Source organism: Ictidomys tridecemlineatus, chromosome 6 (assembly GCF_052094955.1).
Source record: "Ictidomys tridecemlineatus isolate mIctTri1 chromosome 6, mIctTri1.hap1, whole genome shotgun sequence".
NCBI lineage: Eukaryota > Metazoa > Chordata > Mammalia > Rodentia > Sciuridae > Ictidomys > Ictidomys tridecemlineatus.
Genome location: NC_135482.1, coordinates 106,075,709 through 106,085,311, shown reverse-complemented (window position 1 = coordinate 106,085,311; position 9,603 = coordinate 106,075,709). Strand labels below are relative to the sequence as shown.

Below are 9,603 nucleotides of genomic sequence, written 5' to 3'. Positions count from 1 at the left end.
CTCAGGTTCTGTGTCTTCCTAATACTGTGGCTTGTCTGCACTCTTGTGAGTTTCTTGGTACTAACATGAGCTTTCTTGTGTTATGAGCGGTCGTTCTGGTGTGCAGACCTGAAGTGTAATTTGAAGTAGATTGTGTGCTTCTTGAGATTGGGACTTGTGTTTCCTCCTCTTGTACTGCCCTCCTCATCAAGTCCTCCGCAGCTCCAACACAGTGTCTGGTACAATGTGGTATTGCAGAAGTAAAATGTTCATTAACTTGAAAGGAGCAGTGGTGCATGCCTGAAATCCCAGTAGCTCCAGAAGCTGAGACAGGAGGATGGCAAGTTCAAAGCCAGCCTCAGCAACTTCGTGAGGCCCTAAGCAACTCAGTGAGATCTTGTCTCAAAATAAAGAATGAAAAATAGGGCTGGGGATGTGGCTCAGTGGTTAAGCGCTCCTGGGTTCAATCCCTGGTACCAAAAACCAATGCTTGTTAACTCACTGATTGATTAATGTCCCTTACCCCTATGCCAGGGAAGTGAGAATTTCCCATGCTTTCTTAAAATCCGTAGGAGGAGGGGTCACTTTTCCTCCATTCATTTAGGAGCCACCATTTTTTTCCCAGGTCATTTCATACATCATGGAACAGCAATCCATATTTTTAAAATTCTTTTTTTTTATGTTGGAAAAAAAAGTATATTTAGACTTGGACAGCTGGACTCTGTTTAGATGATCCCAATTTTGTTGGCAACGTCCAAAGCATCATAATCAGGAGCCAGTCGAACATAAGTCTTTTTCTCTCCATCAGGCCTGATCAGGGTGTTAACCTTGCCACATCAATGTCATAGAGCTTCCTTACGGTTTGTTTGATCTGGTGTTTGTTGGCCTTGACATCCACAATAAACACAAGTGTGTTGTTGTCTTCAGTCTTCTTCATGGCCGACTCAGTGGTCAGAGGGAATTTAATGATGGCTTGGTGGTCAAGCTTGTTTCTCCTGGGGGTGCTCTTCCAAGGATATTTGGGCTGCCTCCGGAGCTGCAATGTCATGGGTTGCCCGAAGGTAGGTGACGTGTGGATTATCTTCTTTTATGACTGTGGACACTTTTCAACATTGTCTTCTTGGCCTTCAAAGCTTTGGCTTTGGCTTCAGCTTTGGGAGGGGCAGGCGCTTCCTTCTTAACTTTCGGCGCCATCTTGGTGAAAAGGCTTAATATTCTTATTTATTTATTTATTGCGGTATTGGGGATTGAACCCAGGGATGCTCTACCACTGAGCTACATCCCAGTTGTTTTCCCTTTTTCTTTTGAGATAGGTTCTCACTGAGTTGTCCTGGCTGTCCTTGAACTTGTGATCCTCTTGCCTCAGCCTCCCAAGTTACTGGGATTAGGAGCAGAGCATGCAACAATGCCACACCTGGCAACCCCACTTGTTTGCATTCCTGCCTAGCCCTGCCACCTCTCAAGCTTTCAGAATGGGTGATGGCTTTTTTTCTTTTCCTTTCTAGCACGTGAACGTTGAGATCAGCTATAATTTTGAAGTCTTAAAAGAGGCAGCCTGGGTTCATTAAATTCTAATTGCCCTGATGGAAAGGAAAGATAGTTGCTTTAATTAAGGAAGACCTCCCTTGGCTAATGCTGTGGTTATGATGGTGGCGGTGGAGCGCTGCCGCTGCGGCTGCTAAGTAGGATGATTATGGTGTTCAAGGGAGTTCAGAAGCACCAGTCTACACCCTCAGGCAGCCCAAACTACACATCTGCCAAGTGTCTACAGCCTGTCACTGCTCTGCTTGGGAGCTTACCCAGCAGGGCAAACTTTTGCCAGCTTTGGATTCCACTCAAAGTTTAGGGAACATGTCTTCTGGGTAAATAAAATCCCCCAAAAAACATGCCTTTGAGGGGAAAGATTCTGTGTGTGTGTGTGTGTGTGTGTGTGTGTGTGTGTGTGATTTTGCTGCTGCTGTTGTTGTTGCTGTTATTATTGTTGCTCGGGATCAAATCCAGAACCTTGCACATGTTAAACATGTGCTCTACCACCGAGCTATGCCCAATCCCTGAAATTCTGGCTGATTTTTCTTTAGCAATCTGTTTTTTTAATAGACCCAGACAAAGACCCCTCCCCTCCCTTCTCAGCACTGGAGTTTGAACCCAGGGGTGCTCTACCACTGAGCTCATCCCCAGCCCTATTTATTTACGTATTTATTTGTTTATTGATTTATTTTAGATAAGACCTTGTTAAGTTGCCCAGGCTGACCTTGAACTTGAGATCCTTGTGCCTTAGCCTCCCAAGTAGCTGGCATTACAGGAGTGCACCACCACACTCGCTTCACAGAATTCTTTGAACACCGGTTGAAATTGCACTATTACTGTCCCCTTCCTTTGAATTTAGCCTGCGAGGCCACCTTGAAAATACCACTTGGCATTTAGGAGAAGGCAACATAATGAGCTCTGAATGCTTAGTGTGGATTCACACTGAGATCCTGTCTTATATGCGAGTATATCTTATATATATAAGATATTATATATGTATATAAGATATATATATATATATGTATCTTATATGCGAGTAGAGAGAAGGGATGTAAAGGATGCTGGGAAGGAATGTGGGGGTTATACCCTGGGAAAATTCTGCCAGATTTACCCATTTTCCCAAGACCAGCCCTGAGAGCAAGACCCAGCTGAGCTCAGAAGTATCTGGTCAGTAGGTGTAGTAGATGCTGTGCTGTGTGCTCAGATTATCCTTTGGGATAGAATGATTTATTTCCTTCATCCACCAGGAGTGCAGCTGACAGCACTTAGTTCCTGCCCTCTCTGGAATGGGAGATCTTCATCCTCAGACACACCATCTTCCCAGCCTGTACCCAATGACTGCAGGTGCAAGGACATGAAGACTCCATGTGGGATGATGCTATCATGAGGGGGCTGAGGAGTGGTCCAGCTTCACCCTCTGCTTGTTCTTCTTTCTTCCCTTACCCCACTGGCATCAATACCTAGAGCACTTTCAAAACAATTCCTTCTTACAGATCTTCATCTCATAGTCTGCTTTCCGGGAAATCTGATTTGCAATAGTCATTCCCTCTTTCATTAATGCAGGCGCCCTGTGTTAGACTTCAACATCCTGACTACAGGTAGTCCACTGACCAGATGGCTTTCAGAGCCCATTTTTTCATCGTTTTTTTTTTTTTTCCAGTGCTGAGGTGAGAACTCGGGGCCTTGCACATGCTAGGCAAGTACTCTGCACCTAAGTACACCCCAGTCCCTCCCCTCATCCATCCTTGCTTTTTCCTCAGTGTGTGGGCTGCTTTGACAGAATGTCTGCAGTTCCATATTCTGATTTAGAGTTCAACTAATGTCTTGGTAGACACCTGTGTGCCGTTTGCATCATATGGGTCTCTTACTTCATTTGCTACTCAGATACTGTTCAGGGAGAAGATTGTGTCTAAATTTATCATTTTCCCGAAACCCTTAGCTTTCGACTCAGCCCCCCTTTGGGGGAAATAATTAGTGCTGCCTGACTGGCCAAGCTTCCACAATCCTCTTGGTCTTAATGACCCTGGAAGCCTATCACCAAAGAAGAAGGTCATAGGCTCTGGCTGTCAGTAGGGGACTCTGAGGTCAGTTAGTGCAGCCTCCTCGTCTAACAGGACTCCTCCCAGGCATCCCAGAAAGGTTGTCACACTTTGAATCAGGAATGCTCAAGATGTCACCTAGTGTCGTTGCTAAGTACCTGTCGTGAACCAACCACAAGCCCAGCTTCTCAGTTACTTGTCATTCTCAACAAAACAAGGGAGAAGGCAGTTTACGGGGGAAGTCAGCTGGCAAGAGCACTCAGGAGGCTGAAGGGTAGGATGGAGCTGTAACAAAAGGGCAAACCTAATTTATTTTGGTTTCCTTATGTAAGAACAACGAGGTAAGCCGAACAATGTATAACCGAATTTCAGGCAGCCTTGCGACTAGGGAACAACACTCCAAAGCCGGGCTCCTGCATCTTTGGCTTAAGCCTTCCAAGACCAGTAGCAGACATGCTTAATCTTTAGACTTCAGGAAACAGTTTTCTTCAGACTTCCTGGCTAACCCTCCTAGTGCCTTTCAACTGAGACAGGTAGGAAGTTCTTTCCACCACCCAATCAAAGTCCTGCTGGTTCCTACAACACCTGTCTTCAGTGAAGGGCAGGGAAGAGCTTGTCCTTCATTCCTCAAGGACTTGCCTGCACTTGAACTGTCAGTTCTTCCTGGGAAAATCTTTCTCGGGGTGGGGTGGGGGGAATGTATGTGTCCACAGCACCATTCCCCATGGCCAAGTGCCAAGTGACGAAAGTGTCGGAGCTTTTGAAATTGTCAGAGAAACTGATTTCCTTGTCAAGTCTCGTCCTGTATGGTTGGAGGGCCAAATTCTACTTTCGTGTTAGCTGCCACGCAGATCAAAGGCTGCTGACAAGGAGCTGAAGGGTTTGTGCCTGGTCTGCTTCAACCTTTCCTCAACCCAGCATGGGGAATGCTCCCGGCTTTCGGCTTTCTTGAACTCTCTTATCGATCCTCCTTTGTGGGCCAACAGATGAAGGGCCTGGGAAATAATTTGGAGGGATATAACTCAGAGACAGCTTTCTTAAGTTTGCAGCAGGAAGGAGGCCAGAGGAAAGGGGAGACAAGAGCGAGTCAGAAAATGCAGACTTAGTAAAGGCCAGAAATTGAGGGGTCAATGTTCAGTGGAAGAATCAAAGGAGGAGATGGGGCGAGGCGTCAGGCCAGAGGATCTCCAGTAGGGGATCTCACAGAAGGACTAGTCTTTTCATGGCTTGGTTTTTTGAGGGTATTGCATGAAGGTAGGACACAAAGGAGATGACTTCTGAAGCCACTTCCTACATTGTCTTTATCATAAGCCCATGAGGGGAGAGGTGAGTGACTGACAAGTTCAAGTTATGAGTAACCCTACCTACGTCCGAAAGTACATAAAAGTCAAGGGTAAGACTAGAGAGAGTGGGAAGATCATGGTGCAGATGAACGTTGTAGAGATCATCCACACCAGGGAGGAGGCCATGGGAATGAAGCAGGGTGTGGAGCACAGAGATAGAAGAATGGTGCGTCTAGATCCAAGAGAGCTCCCTCTTGGTTTCCTGACTTGAGCTTTCTCTTTGGACTTTTGGACAGTGCTTAGTACCATCTCCTGTTCACCATCTCCTCTCTATTTCCTTCTCCTTACGCCCCAAACATTTAACGTTTCTGCAGTTTTTAGGATTGAACCCAGGGCCTGAAGCATGCTAGGCAAGCGTTCTACCATTGAGATACACTTCCAGAACTCCCAAATATTTCTGATGAGAAGAAACCAGCTGCACCTGTTTCTCCATCCACAGGCAATCTGCATACCTCAATGGAATCAGATGAGGAAGATTTTCAAAGTATTAGGTACCCCAGGAGACATGATGTTCTCAAAAACGGCAAGAGAAAACATCTCCAGAAACAGGCTGGGCATTTGGGCGTGGTGGTGCACCCCTGTAATCCCAGATACTCTGGAGACTTACAAGTTCAAGGCCAGCCTCAGAAACGTATCGAGACCCTGTTTCAAGATAAAAAGTAAAAAGGACTGGGGATATAGCTCTGTGGTGGAGCACCTCTGGTTTACTCCCTAGTACAGAAAGAAAGAGAAAGAAATTGGGCACTAGGGTTTGATTACACCTTTAGCCCAGACAGCTTCCATTTTGCTTGGCCTGACTATTGCAGGTGCGGGTGGGAGATGGTATAAGATCCTTGAGGCCAGGTACCCTTGTCCATCTAGATGGTCATTTATTCTGGTTTATTACCAACTTAATCACTTCCATAAGAATTATGTATATATATAATTATTTTATTTATTTGTTTTTGTGTGGTGCTGAGGATCAAACCCAGTGCATCAAGTATGAGAGGCAAGTGCTCTACCGCTGAGCTACAACCCCAGCCCCATAAATATCACTTATGATAGTGTGCTATTTCAATCTATTTGAAATCTATTTCCTTGAGCTGCAACAAGAGGTTGCACACTTTGAATCAGGAATGCTCAAGATATCACCCAGTGACAAAAGAGTCTCATTATGTTAATCTATCTTGTTTCTGCATATCAGGTAGCAAATAGGGAGAATTTAGGTAGTCAAGTATCATCTCCCAATTTATCTGACTCTTATTAAGTTCTTGTGTTTAGATAGCAAAGTTTATTTGTACTTTTATTATTTCCATAAAAATTCTCCTACAGCCAGGTGCAGTGGCGCACACCTGTAATCCCAGTGGCTTGGGAGGCAGAGGCAGGAGGATCCTGAGTTCAAAGTCGACCTCAGCAAAGGCGAGGTGCTAAGCAACTCAGTGAGACCCCATCTCTAATAAAATACAAAATACGGTTAGTGATGTGGCTCAGTGATCGAGTGCCCCTGAATTCAATCCCCCCATACTCCACCCCGACAAAAATGTCTCTCACTTCACAGATGGGACTGGGACTAGAATGTGAAAAGCACCTAAAATTTTCAAATAAATATAAAACTAAGTTCTCAGCCTTGACTGTCTATAAGAATCACCCAGAGAGTTTTTATAACACACTGGCATTTAGCTCTCATCTTGAATCAATCAAATCAGAACAGAACTATTGAAAGCTCCTAAGATAATTGATTCCCAATGGGAATCCAGGGTTGAGAGCTACTGGCTTACCAGTGTTTGCTGTTTCTTTTGGAAAGCTGCATGGCATGCAGGTCACACTGGTAGTAGGTTTGGTCTCCACCAGTTGACACATGTTAGGAAAGTTTTCCCACTCACGTGTAGCCAGATGGGCAACACCCAGGTTAGGTGAACCATCTGGGCCATTGAGAATGTCAATATAACTTGATTAGTGTCTTCATTTCATGAAATTTTACTAAGCCCAGAAAATTCTAGATGCTGAAAGGCCTAAGGGGAAGCACCTCATTTCCCAGGTGCAAGACAAGGCTGTGGATCTGCATGATGCTGTACATCAGTAATCCCTTGCCAAAGTGCATGCTGGGAATCAAAGTGGTAGTAGGAGTTCAGAGGAGGAGCAAGTAACACCAGGATATCACTCTTGAGGTGGATCTCAAAGAATGAGTGGGATTTGAAGAGGTGACAGGGAAGAGAAAGAACACTTCTGATTCTAGGCCCAAGTAGTAACCTGTGGCCTGATGGTGGCAGTTTTCTGGGACCCACAACAGATCTTTTAAATTGCCATCAGTACTCCTGGTGTCAGGTGGAAATCAGTCAGGGACAGCAACGTCTGTCAGGTGCATACATAGATTCACCTTGCCCCTACTTTCACTTTCTGGTCTTTCACATCTGGGTTAGAGAGTCAGCCATCATCACCCACCCAGTTTCCTTGTTTGATGATGTCGCTGGACTCCCTTCTCTGTCTTATGGTCCCTTGGTTCTACACTGTCTTGAAGTTAGCGTCTCTGGGAAATCCAGTGAGGGAAATGTCTACAACATGTGGCTCCTGGTTCTCTCTCCAGCTGGGCTAGTACAGCTCCTCTCCCCAGAGTCTACCCTGGAATTCTCTCTAAGGCATTGGCTCAGCCAGGCGGGCTTCCCAACCTTCTTCACATTGTGGAATACAGAAGAAAAACCATAACCTTTGTATGGAAAATGGAGCTACCTGCTCTCTGCCGTCCTGCAGGAGTGATTAGTCTGAATGTCAAAGGGATAAAGGTCTGCAGAGCTGGAACTAAGCTGCTGCACACCAGAGGTAAAGCTGGGTCCTGAGCAACTGGTGAGGAAACCTAAGGCAAAACAGTAGGCTGTCCCACTAGGTGGACAGAAAGTACCCACAGGGAGAGAGAAACACAGCAACCAACTTCTTGTCCAGGCAGGTGGGCAGACAGCATTGCCAGACATCAGAATCCCCAGGGTTACAGTGGACAAGGGGGTAGATATTGAAACTACCTGGTCTTTTCTCCACCATGCTGGGGATGGATCAATAGGCAGAGATCCCAAAGTCAAACTGGGGAATCAGATTCCAGCTGGGTGCCCGGAGTGAGCCAAGCTAGGGAAAAGCCCAGGATTAGAGAAGAGAAGACAAGTTATACTAGAACACCCTAAATTAGAACAGAAGTAAATCAAATGAATAACCAGGAGTGAAGTATGCCCTTTAAAGTTAGGGATCACGTCAAAGCTATCTCTGTATTCTCATATCTAGCCCAGATGGCATGTAGTTTGTTATTTTTACTATTATTTCTGAATGAATGAATACATATAGGGCTGAGCCCAAAGTCATAAGGATGGAGCGGTTCAAGATACAGAGCCAAGGCCTGCAGGGGCTGAGAAATCCAATCGGGGCAACTTGATATGTGTTAGGAGATGCCTGTGAAGTTCTCCTGGAAGCGTGCTGGGCTAGTGGCAAGGAGAGCATTATAGTCTAGGGGGACCAAGGCACAGGGTGAGTTAGAGCAACAATACTGTAGTGTTTGCAGGTTTACAAAGGGTACTCACATACCTTATCTAGTGCATCTGAGCCGCACAACAACCTCCTGAGGATATGCAAGAGTAGATTAGACATGCTCCCTGTCCTCAGACCGTGCTTTGCTTTCTGGAGTGCCGATCAGACAGAGTGGAAGCCAGTGGCTTGTTTACCTATAGCACATGTGGAATGGGAAGTCAGAAGGCCAATAGAAGAAACCTTGGCTCCATTCGAAACCCAGCTGTGCAAGGAGCTCTGGTGGATGAGGGACCAGGGAGCCAGAATAAATATTTAACTTTCATTTTGAAACACTGTGCTTGTGTGGCTGTGGCCATTGTGGTGGGCAAGCTGTGAGGGCTAAATATTTACACTTTCTAATTGTTCCCACCAAACTGCTGGATGTCCCCATTCTCTGCAAGTTGTCTGTCTGTGCACTCATTCATTGATTCATTTATTGTTTGCTTATTTCCCCACTTTCCTACTTTAAAACTTTATTTATTAGTTTGGGAAGGAGGTGAAGCGGGGGGTGGGTGGTGGGGAGGAGGCACAGAGTTTGAGTCAAGATTCTCTTCCATTTCAGAGAAAGGAAATAAAACCACAAGGTGGAAAGTAGAGGTAGAGAAAATGCTGACTGGCTTCTAGGTCTTTTATGCACGGTAGGTTTTTAAAATTGAACCTTTATTTGGGGATGATTTTAGATTTACCAAAATGTTGCAGAGATAGTAAAGAGAGTTTCCAAAGCTCTCTCACCCAGCAGCCCTCACAAAACCACGGCGTGTTAGTTAAAACTAAGAACTTAACGTGGGCATAGTACTATTCACTAAACTCCACGGTTATTCAATGACAGATGGATCTATCACTCAATCTACCTCCATCCTCACACTGCCTGCTTCACATGTCTCCGTCCTCTGCCTCTTCTCTTTTTGGGGGGTGGGAGGTACTAGGGGTGGATCTCAGGGTCATTCGACCAATGAGCCACATCCCCAGCCCTATTTTGTTTTTTATTTAGAGGCAGAGTCTCAGTGAGTTGCTCAGCACTTTGCTTTTGCTGAGGCTGACTTTGAACTCACGATCCTTCTGCCTCAGCCTCCTGAGCCGCTGGTATTACAGTTGTGCGCCACCGTGCCCATTGTGCTCTCTTCTTATAAGGACACCAGTCATTAAGTTTACGGGTCACCCTAAATTCAGGATGATTTCATCTCAAGATC

At 45.6% G+C, this 9,603-nt stretch overlaps 1 pseudogene; it reads right to left on the bottom strand.

The window, feature by feature from the left end:
- Positions 1–655: 655 nt before the first annotated feature.
- On the bottom strand, positions 656–1,173 carry LOC101966454 (large ribosomal subunit protein uL23 pseudogene; annotated as a pseudogene).
- Positions 1,174–9,603: the final 8,430 nt, after the last annotated feature.